Source organism: Chiloscyllium plagiosum, unplaced genomic scaffold (assembly GCF_037043375.1).
Source record: "Chiloscyllium plagiosum isolate Xiang-an unplaced genomic scaffold, Cpla_swu_hap1 HiC_scaffold_2, whole genome shotgun sequence".
NCBI classification, from domain to species: Eukaryota; Metazoa; Chordata; class Chondrichthyes; order Orectolobiformes; family Hemiscylliidae; genus Chiloscyllium; species Chiloscyllium plagiosum.
The window spans coordinates 72354119-72372816 of record NW_028270140.1 but is presented as its reverse complement, the minus strand read 5'-3'; the positions used below and the strand labels follow the sequence as shown (position 1 = coordinate 72372816).

The following is an 18698-nucleotide window of genomic DNA, read 5'->3' as shown; positions in this document are numbered from 1 at the left end:
GTTTTAACTAACTGCTAAAAGATTTGTAATATTAACTTATGTTATAAAGTTAGTTATAAAGTGTAAAGTTATACAGCTACTTTTATTTTTAGCACTTTGTAACCAATATATTTTGTTCAGGGCTTACCAGGCATCTTTTTAGAGATAGAAGAAAGTATTTCCTGAGACCAATTAACTTTCACATTACTGATTAAATGCTTTTCCCCATGGCTTCGAAATGCTTTGGTTATATGTGTATCTATGCTTATGTTGAAATCTATCTCTATGATTATCTGAAGAATCTTTAACTAGAGCTTATTTCTTAATATTGTAAATAACTTCAAAGGAAGATCCAACTATTACAAAATCACTTTAGCTGTTGTTTTCATAGCTGCTTCATGAATTAGACTGGCTGGATCATGAGCTGAAATTTACAACCCTTGTTCTAACTGTGCTGTTCACTTAGTGGGACAACATCCTTTCATTAATGAGGCTGGAATCAATCACTTGTCTATCCTTAGGCATCCTTTTTTCAAACTGTCTCAGATGTTTGCTTGCAGGGCCCCTCGTTGACCTTGGAGTAGCCCTGTTCAAAGGCACCATTGTGTTTCACTTAAATATTGGAGTAGACAGTCTCATTCTGCTTAACCCTTGTCGGCCATTTTGTGTCTTTCAAACATGGGCTGCCCTTACACCCTGATTGTTGATATCTTAGTGGCAAGAACTTTCGTTTGCATTTAGTGCTACTCGTGCAGACAGCTGTTGTGATATTACCCTGGTTGCCTTTACTGGTGGATCCTTGTTGTCTGCCACCCTACTGGTGTGCAATTCAGATTGTTTGAGGCAGTTCATTATTGCCAGTCTTCCTTTGTCTATGCTTTATCTAGGGCTTGTCTAATGATCAGTGGTAGAGGATACACTACTCCAAAATCTTTTACAGAAGAGGTATTGTTTTTAATTACCAAGGTGGATTATTACATAACAGTAATAAATACGACTATGTTGAAAATAGCTCATAATTGTAAGAACCCTTGGGAGTTGTATAGAATATATCTGCTTTCATTAAAGACTACTGGAGACTCGCTGTGTCTACTCACACACTATGTGTGACATCATCAGAAGGTGTGGAGCTCAGTGTAATGAGAACATTAACTCCTTCAGAACAACAGGTGTCAGATGGTAATTAGGCCATTTTTCTTTCTGTCCTTAGAAAAGGGAATTAAGCACCAAGAAAATGAGGTGGTAGACTTCCTCAGAACATTGACATCTCACAAAGACACTGTGAGGTGTGTTCAACCTGGCAAAAATATGAACGTTCAGGTCAAGTGAGTAGCTAAAATCCGAGAAAATTGAATCACGCCCAACATGTCAAATTCCGGGTTCGACTGAGGCCCATGTTGCTATGTAAGTGTATCTAGCTCATCAGAGTCAGTACATCCATTAACAGAGGCAGTTGGGGAGTGAAGGAATCATTTTTATAATTGTGTGTGAGGCGCTTTTCACAAGGATTGAATTCTGCAAATATAATGTCTCCAGCATGGGCTTCCAGGGGCTTGTGGAGCAGTTCAGTAAATGGTACAGGATTTCAGGTACACTTCATGGATGGGGGTGTTGGGGACGTGGGGAGGGGGAGTAGTTTCAAACTTCAGATTGCTCAGAATCACAAAAGGTTCAATGTCGCTAAAGTCTGTCAATTTTCTCATGCAAAAGTTAGCAGAGTTTTTTTTTCTCATCATGCAGTTTTTGGAGAGGTTTTGGAGCTTTTCAAACAAGCATCAGCAGGCAGGAAGCTGCTTTGGATATTTTTGGCAGTACCTTAGAAGAGGAAGTGAATCACCTGCAGCATGTGACATGCTGTGGTGGGATCAGCATGGTGAAAAATGTGCACAGGAGGGAGGAGCATGAAGACTGACAGGGGACCAAAGTCACCAAAGTGACTACTGATGTAACAGAGTGTACAGAAGCAGTCTCAGATTTCTAAGTCTCAAAAAGAAGCAGTTCTCCTGCAGGTTGAAGTTGTCACATCAGCACAGAGCAGTTGCATGTTCTATTAATTCACTCATGGGATGTGGGTGTCACTAGCTGACCAGCATTTATTGCCCATCCAGTTGCCCTTTAGAAGGTGCCTTCTTCAATTGCCGCAGTCCACCTGCTAAGGGTTGATCCACAACGTACTTATGGAGGGAGCTAAAGGATTTTAACCCAGTGACAGTGAAGGAATGCTGATACATTTCCAAATCAGGGTAGTGAGTAACTTGAAAGGGAACTTAAAGATCATGGTATTCCCATGTATCAGCTGAACTTGTCCTTCTCATGGAAGTGTTAATGGCTTTGCAAGTTGTTGTCTGAGAAACTTTGGTGAATTTCTGCAGTCCGTTTGTAAATAATACACACTGTTACTACTGATCATCCGTGGTAGAGGGATTAGAATTTGTTGATGTGGTGACAATGATGTCAAGCTTCTTGAGTGTTGCTGGAGCTGCACCCATCCAGGTAAGTGCAGAGTATTCCATCAGATTCCTGACTCGTGCTTTGTAAATGTTGGACAGGCTTTGGGGAATCAGGATTTGAATTACTTGCTGAAGTATTCTTAGCCTCAGACCTGTTCTTGTAGCCATTGTGTTTTTATAGTGAGTACAGTTGAACTTCTAGAGTTTGTGTGGACGGGTGATGCGATTGCCTCCACTGGCAATCACTTCCCTATAACAGAAATTACAACTGAACAAAACAAGAGAAAGTATCCAAGGAAGTATCATGCAACAGCTCTAAACTTCCAAAGCCAAAATCTGCGAGAGAGGCCTGGGCAATGAAAATCTGCTTGCAGGAAGTTTGGATAGTTGTCAGAACTGCTAAAACATGTGAAAGATCAATATCACCAAACATCTTAGCATTGGTTATTGTTGGCATTGGATGATCTAACCTCTGTCGGCTATTTACAGTGACAAACTTGGCCTTAGTGAACTGATATGGACTGTGTAATTGGAACAACCTGTCCATACCAGAGAGCTTACACTAGGAAATCAATTCTCATGAATTATGTCATGACAGTCTTTCTGCCAACTGATTATTAGTGTTAGTTAGAAGAAAGTATAATTCCCAATTGGTATTCCCCGTATAAACAACTAAAAAAATGTTATATTAATTTCCTTGCTGGATAATATTTTTGGACATATGTTTTAGCTGGCAAGATTTTACACACAATGTGAAAGATCTCTTGTATTCATTGTTCTCTCAGTTGGATAGTTAGTTTCCACATTACTAACTTTTGCAGAATCCTATTTAGGATATTGACTGAATAGGACGCTCACATTGGGAGGTAAATAACTTGTGACTGTGTCATAATAAAATTGAAGGATTTCTCAGCACAGCAAGAGTCCATTCTGCCCCACCGTGTTGACTTGTTAAAAAAATCCATTTAGTCCATTCCACTACTTTACCCCATAGCCCTGAGAATGTTTCCTTTCTCACACATGTAGACAATTTGTTGGAAAATTATGATTGCATCTTCTATTGCTTTTTGCAGGCGGCTCATTCCAGATCATAACAACTTGCTATGGGAAAATACTTTCTCATTTAGTCTCTGATTTTTATGTCAATTATCTTAAATCTGTACCCTCTATTTACTGACTACACTGTGAATAGAAGTACGTCCTATTTTATTCTTCATTTTCAATTCCTGTCATCATTTTGAAGATCTGTAGATCGTCCTTAAACCTTTGCAGTGAAAAGAAAAAAAAGTCTTGTCTCTCCACATGAATGATGTGCCTCATTTCTGCTATGATTCTGTTAATCTACACTCCATCCTCTCCATGGTTTTGACATCCATTGTAAAGTTTGGTGACCAAAATTGGGCAACATTTAAGCTGAAGCCGGAACATTGATTCATAAAAGTTGTTGTAACTTCCTTACATTTAGCAGTATGTTCAGATGCTAACAATCCATTGAACTGGGTCAAAATGGGGATTTCATTTGAAATTAAAAATAAATAAAAATTGCTGGGAAAGCTCAGCAGGTGTGGTAGCACCTGTGGAGGGAATGCAGTGTTAACATTTTGGATCCAATGGCCCTTCTTCAGAACTGATTGTAACTCAGAAAAGGTGATAATAATCTGGAAGACAAGGGGTGAGGGTATGTGAGGGGACAGGAGTAATAGATAGGCAGAGATAGAATCCAGAAAGAGAGAGAGAACAATAGTTAGGCTGAAGGACAGATGGTTGATAGTAAGCTCAGGAGGAATAAGAGCAGATATTGGAGATCATAAGTAGGTGAAAATGTGCTGGTTGTACTGAAAGCAGCCCATGTCATGACAGGTTTTAGGGAGTGGGCAAAGAACATGGAAGAAGGCATTTGTGTTCTGAACTTGATACTGTGTCCTGAAGGCTGCAGGTTCCCGAAGCGGATAATGAGATGTGGTTCTTCTAGCTTGCCTCACTGGACCACTGCAGCCAGCCTGAGACTGAGATGCTGGCCAGAGAACATAGTGATGTGTTGAAGTGGCAGGCAACTGGAAGTTTGGGGTCATTTTTGCGGGCAGACTGTAGGTCTTCTGCAAAGTGATCACCCAGTTTGAATCTTATCTCCCAAGTGTAGATGTGACTACATTGTGAGCAGCGAATACAGTGGACTAGATTGAGTGAAGTGCAGATAAATCATTGCTTCAGTCTAGGGCCTTGGATAGGGAGAAGAGAGGAGGTAAACAGTTTTTATACCTTCTGCAATTGCATAGGAATATCCTGGAGGGAACATTCCCTGTGGAAGGTTGACAAGGAAGGGGTGGGAGAATATCTGTCTGACGTTAGCATCCTGCTGGAGGTGGTGGAAATGGTGGATTATGAGCCTTTGGATGCAGATGGTGGTGGGGCTGTGTCTGCAAAGATTACTCCAAGCTTCCAGTTGCCACTTCAACACATCGCTGTGTTCTCTGGCCAAAATCTCTCTCAGGCATGTTGCAGTGTTCCAACTGGAAGAACAACATCTCATTTTCCACTTGGCGACCCTCAGCCTTCAGGACTCAATATCGAGTTCAATCATTTCAGAGCGTGAGCACCTTCTTCCATGTTCTTTACCCCCGCACCCTAGGCCCTGTCACATGGGCTGATTTTAGTGCAGCCAACCCATTCTCACTGACTTATTGTCCCCGTTCCCAGCTTTTCTTTTTTCTTGAGCATCCTATCATCCATCCTTTTGTCTCCCTAACTGTCTTTCACTCTAGGGCTCCATCTCTGTCTATCCACTCACTTCTTTCCCCCATACCCTGTTTTCAGCATAATTATCACCTTTTCCTAGCTACCACTAGCTCTGAAAAAGATTCATTCCCAACCCAAAACATCAACTGTGATTTCTCTCTATACATGCTGCCAGATCTGCGTTAAGTTTTGTTTTTGTTTCAGATTTCCAGCATCTGCAGCTCTTTATTTTGTTTTGTCTTCTTCTGAAATATTGCCTACCTTTAGCCTAAGACCCTTTCTTGATAAAGGAGTTGAAGCTTTTGTCAGGAACTGCTGCCCAGGGGATTGTTAAGGGATTGATTGGCTCTTGAAATATCTACCAGTGCTCATTAGAAATTGCACAATGTTCTGCTGTCCAGAACTTCAGCACCATCTCTCTCATAATATTGAGTTGCTTGAGGAAATCATGGATTTCTGTTGAGCTTAACTTACTGTTGGTCTGAAAAACATCAGGAAACTTTCTGGGTCTTTTTTTTGCGATAGAGTTTTTTGAATGCTAAACTTTAGGTTTTTGGTTTAGACAAGTTCCACTTATGTTAATTATCAATTAGGACCAAAATTGTAAGCTATATCTAGATTTTTAAACAGACATAGCACTGCAGCCATTTACAATCTATTTTCACCCTTTCAAGAGCATAGCTGTTTTGCTTTTATTTATAGAGCTAATAATCCACAATGGTTCATGAGTAATTTTATCAATTTTCCCTGGCACCTTGAAATGCAAGCAAGGTCAGGACCCAGAAGAGTCCACAAGATTTTGTACATGAACTGGAGGAGTTATACAGACATCTGTGTGCTAAGAGTGCTGCAACATTGTGAACGAAGGGTTACAGACCTCATTGAAATATAAGAAAAAAATGCTTGGCCTATAGAAATGTTCATCAACTTGGAGAAAAACTTTCACGGAACACAACTCTTTAGTCACTTTAGAAGGTTTGCAAGCACAAGTCCAAGTTAAAATGTGCATCTCTACACATTTTTTTCAGATTCCTCACACTTTTTCTCATTTGTGTTAAAGCTCACCAGTGTGACCAAGTAGTCAGGTGATAGTCGTACAAGCATCATCCATGGCCTACAACTCTACCTTCACTTAAGACATTTGGGAACACTGCATTCTATTTTCCTTCTTCAGCTCACTCACTATCAGTAACAGGTCAGATATATTCACTCCCTAGATTTCCTTCATTGATGTGAAGGTTATCTATAAAACAAGAAGTGATGCGGTACAGTTGGAAATGCAATGGGGATTTGCTTTGTCAAGGGTCGGTTTGAATTGTCATGAAACTGTGAAGCCAAGTGAAACAGCTTTCATACAGTCTGCTTCCAAAACATTGCACATGAGCGGAGCATTGTGATAAAGTCAGTGGTACTCCTTGATCATGACCCTGGACAGCCAAAGGAAAGTATAGGAAGGTCCATAAGCTGTATCACTACAAGAATGATGAATACATTCAGTGCAATGTATTCCCTTCTGAACTGTACAGTGGATCCATGAACATCTGTTGTGGAAATTTTCCTGGCCCAGATATAGGCTACACATGGCATCCTAGTGGATATGTGTGATGTTCACAGTAATATATAAAAAATGATGGAAGCATGCAGCCTTCACAAGCTGTGGGGCGGTCTGGCTGATAACCTACTTCTAGTGTGCAGTCAAATGGAATCACAGCCGTGATCATTTCTGATGCTTTATTTCTTAGTCAAATCCAGGTATAAATATGTCTGCTTGCAAATGTAGCTTGTAAGATACTTATGGATACAATGAACATGCTGTAGCAAAAACTGACCTCGTAGTCTCCCATTGCCACTTTTTCTCTTCGACAAGAAACATACTACCTTTGTCTAACTTAATAGAGGAGAAAATGTATCTGTTAATAACCATGGAATCTGGAAAGTTGACTGAATATATCATTGACAGAAATAGATTTTGAGTAGAGTATTAAAGTTTGTGAGAGATATAGTGGGGGTTGGGGGGGGGGGGGTGAGAAAAATTAAGAGGAAATTCCAAATTGCCTTTCGAAACTGGGTGAATGTTGCGTTTCGGAGTGAAGAGCTTAGAGAGAGGGATGTCACAACAAACAGTCATCATAATATTTAATATTGGCTTAAACTGTAATGTTGCATAGCCCAACAATAAAATGTGAGCTCAAGTAATTGCACATACAGAAGACTTTTCTTTGATCCTTTTAATCTTTATTCACTCAATACCTATATATACAAAAAACAACAAATATGAGCCTTAGAGAATTTTTCTAATGACTTTCTGGACAAACAAAAATCAACAAAAGTGCATCAGCATTATTGATTGCTTGATTGTGATCATTGATTCTGTATCAATTCATTTACTCATATATATTGCAAAGGCATTCTGCCATGTCAAGATGATGCTTTTAGAAAGCCTGGTGACAATGTCAATACGTTATGAAATAGATACACCATGCCCATCTCAATCAAATTATAATGACAGCTCTCATAAAACACTTACATACAATCTTTCATGACCTCAATGTAAGTCAAATTGCTTCACTGCTAATGAAGTGGAGTTAGCAGTTCAATGTTGGGAAATGTGGCATCCAACTTGCCACATCAAGATCCTATAAACAGGAATAAGAATATTGACTGGACAACCTGTTCTATCAGGAATACTGCTTGAGGTATAAGCAATGGCAGTGATTTCTTAAGTCATCTTTGAATAGGTGACACCTCCAATATTATAGCACTCCCTCAGGACTCCAGAGGTGTCAATCTGATCACAACAACAACTTATATTTATATATCATCTTTAATACGGTGAAAAGTCTCAAGTTTATAGATGAGGAGTGGGATAGGAACCAAGGATAAATCACTGAGTGACACCAAAGATAATGGTGGAGGAGCAGAGAATGAAGCCATGCTTCACTCGAGTAAAGGTTGAAGTTAAAAAGTTGATTTCCTTCAAAATTGATTTTAATCATTTATGTAAAATGTCCTACAGTTATAAAACAAGCATCAGGATGGCTTGAGAAACCAGATGAGATGGAGATAAGAACCTAAGTAAAGCATCATAAAATTCTAATTGAACACATGCAAGGTGCCCTTTTATTGAGAAATAATTCCCTTACTAATAATTCTTTTACATCTGTTGCATTTCAGTGTATTATCTTGTTGATAATATAAAGAAGATGGTTCCTTGAGACTCAATGCAATTATTTTCTGAATAATTTCAATAATTTATCTCTTGAAATTGCAACTTTACATTTAAATAGTACAGGGAATAAATTTCAAGCCACTGTCCATTTTTGGCAGATGTTCAGTGCTGTCAATATGAGATACAAGATTGTTGTTTGTGATTTTTGTGAAGATTTGCGGCTCAGGCTGAGGTTCAGGTTGTAAGTTTTCTCGCTGAGCTGGCAGGTTTGTCTTCAGGCGTTTCATCACCATACAAGGTAACATCATCAGTGAGCCTCCGGCGAAGTGCTGGTGTTTTGTCTCACTTTCTATTTATGTATCTTGGTTTGGTAAGGTGGGTAATACAACTTCCGGTTCTTTTTCTCAGAGGTTGGTAAATGGGGTCCAAATTGATGTGTTTATTGGTGGAGTTCCGGTTTGAGTGCCAGGCCTCTAGGAATTCCTGTGCATGTCTCTGTTTAGCCTGTCCTAGGATGGATGTATTTTCCCATTCAAAATGATGTCCTTCTTCGTCTGTATGTAAAAATTTTGGTGGTTAAATTGGTGTTAGTGTATCCTGGTGGCTAGTTTTCTGCCTGTCTGTCTGATGTTGGCTACTGTCCTTACAGGGCATTTTGTAAATGACATTCCTTTAGCTGATTATTGGTGTAGGGTCCTTTATGTTCATCAGTTGCTGTTTCAGTGTGTTGGTGAGTTTATGGGCTACTATGATGCCAAGGGGTCAGAGTAGTCTGGTAGTCATCTCCGAGATGTCTTTGATGTACCGTAGTGTAGCTAGAGTTTCTGGGCATGTTGTGTCCACTTTTTGGGTTTGTATTTTAGGAATCAGCAGACTGTGTTTATCGGGTACCCTAAATGTGGAAAGTTTTTTCATTACATAAGCATTAGATGTGTTAAGCATGAAGACTGTTAAGATATGGACAAGATTATCGATCTATTGACCGATAATCAACATCTCCAGAGACATCCGCAGATCTCTCATGTTTACATGACACAATTCTTGAGACTATCTTGATATAGAGCATCACCAGAATAATCTAGAAGCATGTGCTTTTTTTTGTAAATATCCCAATGGTCACTTCAACAAATCAATTATGATTCTGCTTAGCAGCATTACCCTCATTTTAACAAGGCACAGGCCAGGCCCTTGCCTATAGTGGAGATGTCATCAGCCCTGACTTATTTTACTTCAGTCATAACACCTGAACATTTTTGGCAATGGCTAACTGTAAGTACAGGAAGGAGTTGACCTCTCAAAAGCTATTTTATCAGTAGTTTGGAAATGTGTTACCATGGAATTGCCTAAATATAAATATCGCTATCAACATTTTCAAGGTCATCAGTACCTTCAGTCCTGCCCATCTCTGCAATCTCTGATAGGCCTTCAAAATCTTAGTGCTTCCCTGGCCTTAAATTGAATTGCTCACTTCCTTTGTCACATTATTGGTGGCTGTCAAAACTCAAAACTCCATAGAATCTCTTGATCATCCTTTGTATCATTGAAAGACAATTGGGAAACGTCCCATGGAAATTTAGCTCCAAGATTTAAGTATTAACATTATTTATACCCACATGAAGATTTGCAAGGATGTTGCCAGGGTTGGAGGATTTGAGCTATAAGGAGAGGTTGAATAGGCTAAGGCTGTTTACCTTGGAGTGTTGGAGGCTGAGGGGTGACCTTATAGAGGATTACAAAATCATGAAGGGCATGGATAGGATAAATAGACAAAGTCTTTTCTCTGTGGTGGGGGAGTATAGAAATAGAGGGCATGGGTTTAGAGTGAGAGGAAAAAGACATAAAGGAGATCTAAGGGGGCAATTTTTTCATGCAGAGGATGGGATGGGTATGGAATGAGCTGCCAGAGGAAGCGATGGAGGCTAGTACAACTGCAACATTTAAAAGGCATCTGGATGCGTATATGAATAGGAAGGGTTTAGAAGGATATGGTTCAGGTACTGGTAGATGGGACAAGATTGGGTTGGGATGGATGAATTGGACTGATGGTTCTGTTTCTGTGCTGGAAACCTCTATGACTCTATGAATCTCTGAAGTGATTGAACTGACATCATGGTGCTGCTTTTGCTTTCATTTGGTTGTATATACCTGATGCAGTAATGTTTGTGTAGGCTCCTGTGACAAAAGAACTATTGTGGGTAACATGGTACTGAAAGATACCATATACCTTTATTATAGCTCCTGAAATATGCATTACATAATACATTAACAGGCACTTCAGTATCTGGGTTAATACCAAGCTATCCACTTACAAAAGCAATATGCTCCGGACAGCATGTCATGCTTCAAGTTGCCTGAGCTAAGTTGGAGTCTGAGACCTTTATACCCTCAGGTGACACTCTATGATGCAAAGATGGTGTCATGACAATGTTTCTTAAAGATATACTGTAAACTAATTGTGAGACATTGCACATGTGATAGCCTAGTGAACTAACCTAACAAATGGTGAAAAAGATTTAACACAGAAAGCTGTGAAGTAATACATTTTGATCGAATGAATAAATGATGTCATTTTGAACGAAATGACGTCATTTTAAATGGGGTTCAGAACCTGGGTCAAGGTGTTGGAGAACCTGAAAAGATTGATTAGAATGACACTGGGGTGCAGACTTCAGTTATGTGGAGAGTTTGGAGAAATGTAGACTGTTCTTCCTGGAGCAGAGCAGATGAAGATGAGACTTGAAGGACCACTTCAAAATCAAGAATAGTTTTCACAAATAAGAAACAATTATTTGCTGTTGCAGAAAGGTCAAATGTCAGAGAACACACATTTTAAATTGATTAGCAAAAGAACCAATGTTAAAATAACGATTTTCATTAAAACAGTGAGCTGTTATGAACTGGTATGTGTTACTTGAAAGAATGGTACAAGTAGATTCAACAATAACATTCAGAAGGAAATTGAACACATACTGAAAAGGGAAAATATTACAATGCTTTGGGAAAAGAAGAAGGGAAGTGTGATTAATCGGATTCTTCATGTAGGAAGGAATTGGTGCAAGGACAATGGGTTTTTGATCTCCTTTTGATGTGGCATTATTTTAACATTCCACCATTCTATAACTCTACAAGAGTTTTATAAAATCATGAGGGGCATGGGTAGGGTAAATAGGCAAGGTCATTTCCTGGAATAGGGGAGTCCAGAACTAGAGGGCATAGGTGTGGGGTGAGAGGAGAAAGATTTAAAAGGGACCTAAGGGGCAACTTTTTCACTCAGAGGGTTGTATGTGTATAGAATGAGCTGCCAGAGGAAGTGGAAGAGGATGGTGCAATTACAACATTTAAAAATCATCAAGATGGATATATGAATAAGAAGGGTTTAGAGGGACATGGGCCAAGTGCTGAAGAATGGGACTAGATTAATTTAGGATATCTGCTTGGCATGGATGAGTTGAAACATGGGGTTTGTTACTGTGCTGTACTTCTCTATGACTCGATGACACTATAACTTGTAGAAGAGTAGTTAAGTGCTTGGTGGTCTATACAAATCCAATGATGCAAGGGTTAAGACTGCAACAATTCACAATCTAATTTGGGTAGAGGTACCGCAGAAATCCCAGATAAAAAAATAGGACAGATGATTGAGGAAACGCCGTTGCATTCATTCCCTTTGTCTATTAACTCATATCCAATTGGAAATAAAATCACATGTCTCATTTGAAAACTAATCAATGAGCAACTGAAAATTAGTGGGTGTAGCAATTAGCCATTTCTTGGATCATTTCAACCTTTCAACTATCTGTAAACATGCACACACATGAAGCAGTCAGGGGAAGGTTAATTATGGATCCGACATCTGCATGTATCAAATGGTTAAATGGATGTCCAGTGACAGGTAAAGGGTTCAGAGTTTTGAATGGGTGGATCATTTCTGGGGCATGGAGAGTTTTGTGGAGACTTGTGGTCCTTGCTCTTGTTATTGAGCCCACAAGCTGCTAGGTTTCTCACTTTGCCTTATGGTGTGTTACCCAATAGCTATCACTGAGTGTTTGGCAGCCCACTTGAACTATACGGATGAGTCCCAAACTTGTAAATGGTTCTGTCTTCTTGATACCAGAATGGCTACTCAACTGCCAATATACCCGTTTTGTTTGTTGAAAATCCTTTCATCCCATGAAGTCAGTTGTTAGAAATGAAACTAAATTGTGAATTGGAGATTATTGGATGTTATTTTATTCACAACACCTTTTGTGACCAGTGACTGTTTTACAATAAAAATAGTTTAATTTTGATTGGGTTTTATGAGCAGTGATTATCTTTTGAGTTCATGAACTTCATACATAGTAATAATTTCAGCAAGCAGTGAATGAGTTAAGAGTTTTGATTTGGTGTCTTACGGGGAACTGGCAATGCTACTTGTCTCTCTCTTCTCATAAGACTGGAGGTCAAATATTCATTCCACTTCACAGTGTGACAGCAGGCACTTGCTTTGGAGCTGACCAGTTAACAAGTATGAAAAGCTCTGTTATTCCCTGACAAGAAGAAAAAAAAATCTTCCACAGAATAGCGTACGGCTTGAAAGCTTTATTCAAAAATGTCACATTGTGTGATTCAAATACCTCTTTGTTTGATCAACAATAATAGTTCTTAAAACTACATTCTTTAAATACAATAAACTTTGATGATAAAATAGATTAACTTTTCAGAACAATCACTGAGCCACCTGTTGCCAAACTGCCCATATTGCCTGTCTTGTAGCTGTCATCACTTTATTGAAATCCGTAACCAAAATGCAGGAATATAATGAATATGTCAGGAGCTGGAGGTCAGCCATTAAACTACATCAAAATTTGGTTTGCAGCCAGTGTCAGCATAGAGGCCTTAGACTATCAGCTTCTTGGCAGTATTTCTGCATGACTTGATTTGTTTGTACAAGGTCTCTTTCTGCTGGATGTAGCATATTTACGGAGATTGTCCATGACAGTGTGGTCAAACACTATCAGCTTTCAAAATGGTGTTTCCTGTTCAAAATGCTCCTGTTGCTGAAGGTTGTGAAATGTCAGTGTATCTGATTTCATGGCACAGTTTGTTCTGAAAGAACTGAAACAGGGATGGTCAGAAGAGCTGTCTTGTCTCCGTCGAGGCATAAAACTTTATTGGAAAGAAAATATTTGAATAAAATTGTTTATCCTGAGGTATAAGTAGATCTATATCTGCCATTTTAGGCTATATTGTAAGTCTGTAGAGGTACTTTCTCAAAAAGAGTTCATGTTCATTTTTATGTTCCTTTTCAACCACTTCAATGTTATAGGAATATTTTTAAGCAAGAATTACACCTAGAAAAATTGGGTATTTTTGAATTGTAAGTATTCCACAGCATCATGCTTTTTTAAAAAAAGAAGTCAAGTCTAGAAATTACAGTTGTGATATTGGTGGTCAAATGTTTCATTAAATTATATCACATACCTTTGTCCACATTTAATTTAGGTGTTAGGTCACAGATAATACCTGAATTAAATGAGTTAATACGTTTGAATAAATAATGGACTAAAGAATATTAAACAAATTGATTAACTGTTCATACAAAGATAATTTTCAGGCTTTTTCCCCTTGACTTTCAGGGTCAAGTTCTTTGCTGCTTCATGGACTGATAATGAAACCATTTTGAGGTTTCTATTTTATATTCCTCTAGACATGCACATCAGTAGGTCCACGGCTAGAGTCTGCAATTTCTGTAGAACAACTACAGAGTGGATACCAGTTAATATTTGATACTAAATTTGGATGGACAGAAATAGAGATAACTGAAAAATATACTATGACAGGGAAAGTATATTTTTTAACTGATAAAAGAGACAGGCCCAACATACCACACCAGACAAAATCTTGACAATGCACATTGTCAGGCCTGTTATGTTATGCTGCACAAGACGCACTTTTAGTTAAAAATGCATTGTACTCTTAGCTGCCTGTATCACAATTCTATACCCTTGGAAGGTCATTATAATCAATTTATCTTATTACTCTGGATAGGGTGTGCTGAGGGAAAGAGTAAATCTCAATCCAAGCTGTGAAAAGGTGGATTAACAATGAATAGTTTTCTTGCAATGGTAAATCGTAGGTAAAACAGAAGCAGGGAATTTCCCATCAAGCTCAGTGATTTGGTTTCAAAGATATTTGGTCCCATTACCAAAGCAACTCACAGTTTTGAAATGTTTTGGTAACAAGATAAACTGGGTAATTATACATCAATGCCTAATGCCAGTTCAAAACCAAATACATTTGTGAACTCATACACTTGTAGGGGATAATTAAAGACAGTCAGACTGATGGCAAGATGTAATTTGTCAATTTTTTTTGCTTTGAGAGGAAAAGAGTCAAAGGAATGGAGGAAAGAGAAAGCAGGAGTGAGATTTGAGCTGTTGTAAGGGGAATAGCATTGTTGATATGTAGTCACCATTGTTTTGGTTACAATCCATTTTAAAACATGGTCGCAAAGCAAAATATGTCAAGAATATTTTTCAAATTAGGGAATTCAAAGCAGGAAAGAAATCAACAAAAGGCTAACAACAAAAATGTCCTTCATGTCAGTTCTTGTGACAGCTTCCGTCTGCCACACAGCCCAACATAATGACACGCCATCTGTACATTACATTCTGCTTTGGCCTGCTTTGGAACTGAATGTTAAATATTTTGTGTGTATAATTCCGACAACTGCTAAACAACTTGAATTAATAAAGAGAGAAAAACAAAGTCTAATGTAACAGGGATTTGCAGTCAAAATAATGAAAATAAAACTCTGATATTTTAGTGACCTGAATTGTAAATTTAACGGTATAACATGGAAAGATCAGTCTATACATAGCATTAAACAAGGTGGAACTGTGATACGTTCTATTTAGTGTTTAGTCATTGAAACATGCATTGTAGCATTGATGAGGGAATTTAAGGGAGTTGTCAATCAAAAGATAGCACATCAACATAAGCTAATGACAATTCAGATCAATTGCCCAATGAGTCAATTGTAGAATTATAAAAATTTTTGACACAAAAGGAAAGCATTTTTAAAATTCATTCATGGATCATGGGCATCACTGGCTGGGCCAGTATTTATTGCCAGTCCCTAGTTGCCCTTGAGAAGGTAGTGGTGAGCTACCTTCTTGAACCACTGCACTCTATCTGCTGAGTTGATCCACAATGAAGTTAGGGAGGTAATTCCAAGATTATCTTCCCCGAGACAGTGAAAGAATGGAAGATATTTCCAAGTAGGGATGGTGAGTGGTTTGGAGAGGAACGTGCAGGAAGTAGTGTCCCAATGTATTCACTTCCCTTGTCCTTCTAGATGGAAGCATTTGTGGATTTGGAAGGTGCTGTCGAAGGATCTTTAGTGAATTTTTGCTTTTGTTTTGTGGATGCTGATCATTGGTGGTAGAGAGATTGGATGTTTGTGGATGTGGTGCTAATTAAACATCAGCTTTGTTCTGGAAGGTGTCAAGTGCCTTGAGTGTTGTTGGAGCTGTACCCATCCAGACTAGTGGAGTACATGCCAGTACACTCCTTAATGTGCCTTGTAGATGATTGTCAGGATTTGAGGAATCAGGAGGTGGGTTACTTACCACAGTATTCCTAGCTTCTGATCTGCGTTTGTAGACACTACATTTAGGTGGTGAATCCAATTGAGTTTCTGATCAATAGGAACCCCCAGCATTTGATTCAGTGATAGTAATACCATTGAATGTCAAGGTGTGGTGGTTAGATTTTCTCTTATTGGTGATGATCATAGCATGGCATTTGTGGGGCACAAATATGACTTACCATTTGTCAGCCCAAGCCTAGATATTGTCCAGATCTTGTGCATTTGAACATGGATGGCGTCAGTATCTGAAGAATCATGAATGGTGCATAATATTGTACAATCATCAACAAACATTCCTATTTCTGACCTTATAATGGGGGGGAAAATCTTTGATGAAGCAACTGAAAAATAGTTGGGCCTCAGACACTGCCCTGAGGAACTCCTGCAGAGATATCCCGGAGCTGAGATGACTGATCTCCAATAACCATGACCATCCTCTATGGGTCAGGTGTGACTCCAACCACTGAAGAGTTTTCCCCAGATACCCATTGATTCCAGTCTTGCTGGGGTTCTTTGATACCACACTTGGTTGAATGCAGCCTTAATGTCAAGGGCAGTCACTTTCACTTCATCTCTGGAATTCAGTTAGATGCCAGTCTTGTTACTGTACTGGAGCAGCTTGGCTAGGGTAGTAGCAAGTTCTAGAGCATAGGTCTTTAGTACTATTGTTGGAATGTTGTCAGAACCCATAGCCTTTGTAGTATCTAGCATATTCAACCATTTCCTGATGTCAAGTAGAGTGAATAGAATTGCCTGAAGACTGGTATCTGTGATGCTGAGGACCACTGGAGGAGGCCGAGATGGATCATCCACTCGGCACTTCTGGCTGAAGATTGCTGTGAATGCCTCAGCCTTATCTTTTGCATTAACGTTATGTGCTCTTCCATCATTGAGAATAGGGATATTCTGGAAGTACGTTTGTTCGCTGAGCTGGAAGGTTTGTTTTCAGACATTTCGTCACCAGACTAGGTAACATCATCAGTGAGCCTCCGGTGAAGTACTGGTGTTATGGTCCACATTCTATTTATGTGTTTAGGTTTCCTTGGGTTGGCAATCTCACTTCCTGTGTTGGTGATGTCATTTCCTGTTTGATTTCTCAGAGGGTGATAGATGGGATCCAAGTCAATGTATTTGTTGATAGAGTTCTGGTTGGAATGCCATGCTTCTAGTAATTCTCATGCGCGTCTCTGTTTGTCTTGTCCTAGGATGGATGTGTTGTCCCAGTCAAAATGGTGTCCTTCCTCATCTGTATGTAAGGATACTTGTAGAGCCTCCTCCTCCAGTGAGTTGTTCAATTGTCCACCACCATTCACAACTGGATGTGGCAGGACTGCAGAGTTTAGATCTGATCCATTGGTTGTGGGATCGCTTAGCCGTCCATCATTTGCTGCTTATGCTGTTTGGCATGCAAATAGTCCTATTGGGTAGCTTCACCAGGTTGACACCCCATTTTTAAGCATGCCTGGTGCTTCTCCTGCCGTCCCCTCCTATACTCTCTACTGAACCAGGGTTGATCCCCTAACTTGGTGGCAATGATTGAGTGGAGTATATGTCGGGCCATGAGTTTGCAGATTGTGCCAGAGTATAATTCTGCTGCTGTGAATGGCCCACAATATCTAATGAATCTCAGTCTTGAGTTGCTAGATCTGTTTGAAGTCTGACCCATTTCGCACAGTAGTAGTGCCACACAACATGATGGAGTTTATTGTCAATGTGAACGTGGGACTTAATCCACACATGGACTGTGCAGTGGTCACTTTTACCTATACCACCATGGACAGATGTATCTGCAATTAGCAGACTGGTAAAGATGAGTTCCCTCTTGTTGGTTCCCTCACCGTCTGCTGCAGACCCAGTCTACCAGCTATATCCATTAGGACCTAACCAGCTCGTTCAGAAATACAATAATAACTGCAATAACCTGGAACTTTCTTGTGACAATGTGCAAAAGTGAAGACAGTCAATTATTTTCAAAAAAATTTGTTTTAAATTTTTTGTGGAATAAACTTCCAGGGCTACAGGAATACAGCAGAGAATGAGTTTGACTAGATTGCTCTACAGAGAGCTGATAGGGCTTAGATGGACTGAATGGTGTCCATCTGTGGCCCAGTGACTCTGAATCTATATCGTTTTGGGTGTCCCATTTGTGTACAATTAAACCAGGGCCACTCTATCGAGTTTACTACTTGAATATTTGACTGGAAATAACATGATCCTGAAGGTGTGAGGAATTCAACTGACAACCAATTCAAGATTGCCACCAGGCTGTCAGTGTGGTGCAATTGCATGTGCTGGAAGCAATATATATGAATGCACAGGGCCCTGTTACTTGCAGACATCAGAACATGCAAGTGGTCAGTGATATTTGTGCAATGTGAGTGCCAGGCAATAACCATCTCCAACAAGAGAATCAAATCATTGCTCCTCGACACTCAATGACATTATCATTGTAGAATCCCCCACCATCAACACCCTTGGGATTAACTGAACTGGATTAGCCATGTAAATGCTGTGGCTATAAGAGTAGATCAGAGGCTAGGAATCTTGTGACTCCCTCTAGCCTGTCCACTGTCTATAAGGCTCAAGTCAGAAGTGTAATAAAGTATTTCCCACTTGCCTGGATGAAAACAGTTCTATTAACATTCAAAAAGATTGATACTTTCAAGAGAAAGCAACTCATTTGATGAGCACCACATCTACAAATATTCATTCCCTTCACTTGCATCACTCA

At 39.4% G+C, this 18698-nt stretch overlaps 1 long non-coding RNA gene across 1 annotated transcript in view; it reads right to left on the bottom strand.

The window, feature by feature from the left end:
* Window positions 1-13468: 13468 nt before the first annotated feature.
* The window catches only part of LOC122539284 (uncharacterized), a 49607-nt gene continuing 44377 nt past the window's right edge, over window positions 13469-18698 (bottom strand). Inside the window, exon 4 of the long non-coding RNA XR_006309019.2 lies at window positions 13469-13482. This is a non-coding gene — a long non-coding RNA (uncharacterized LOC122539284). The remainder of the gene's footprint in view (window positions 13483-18698) is intronic.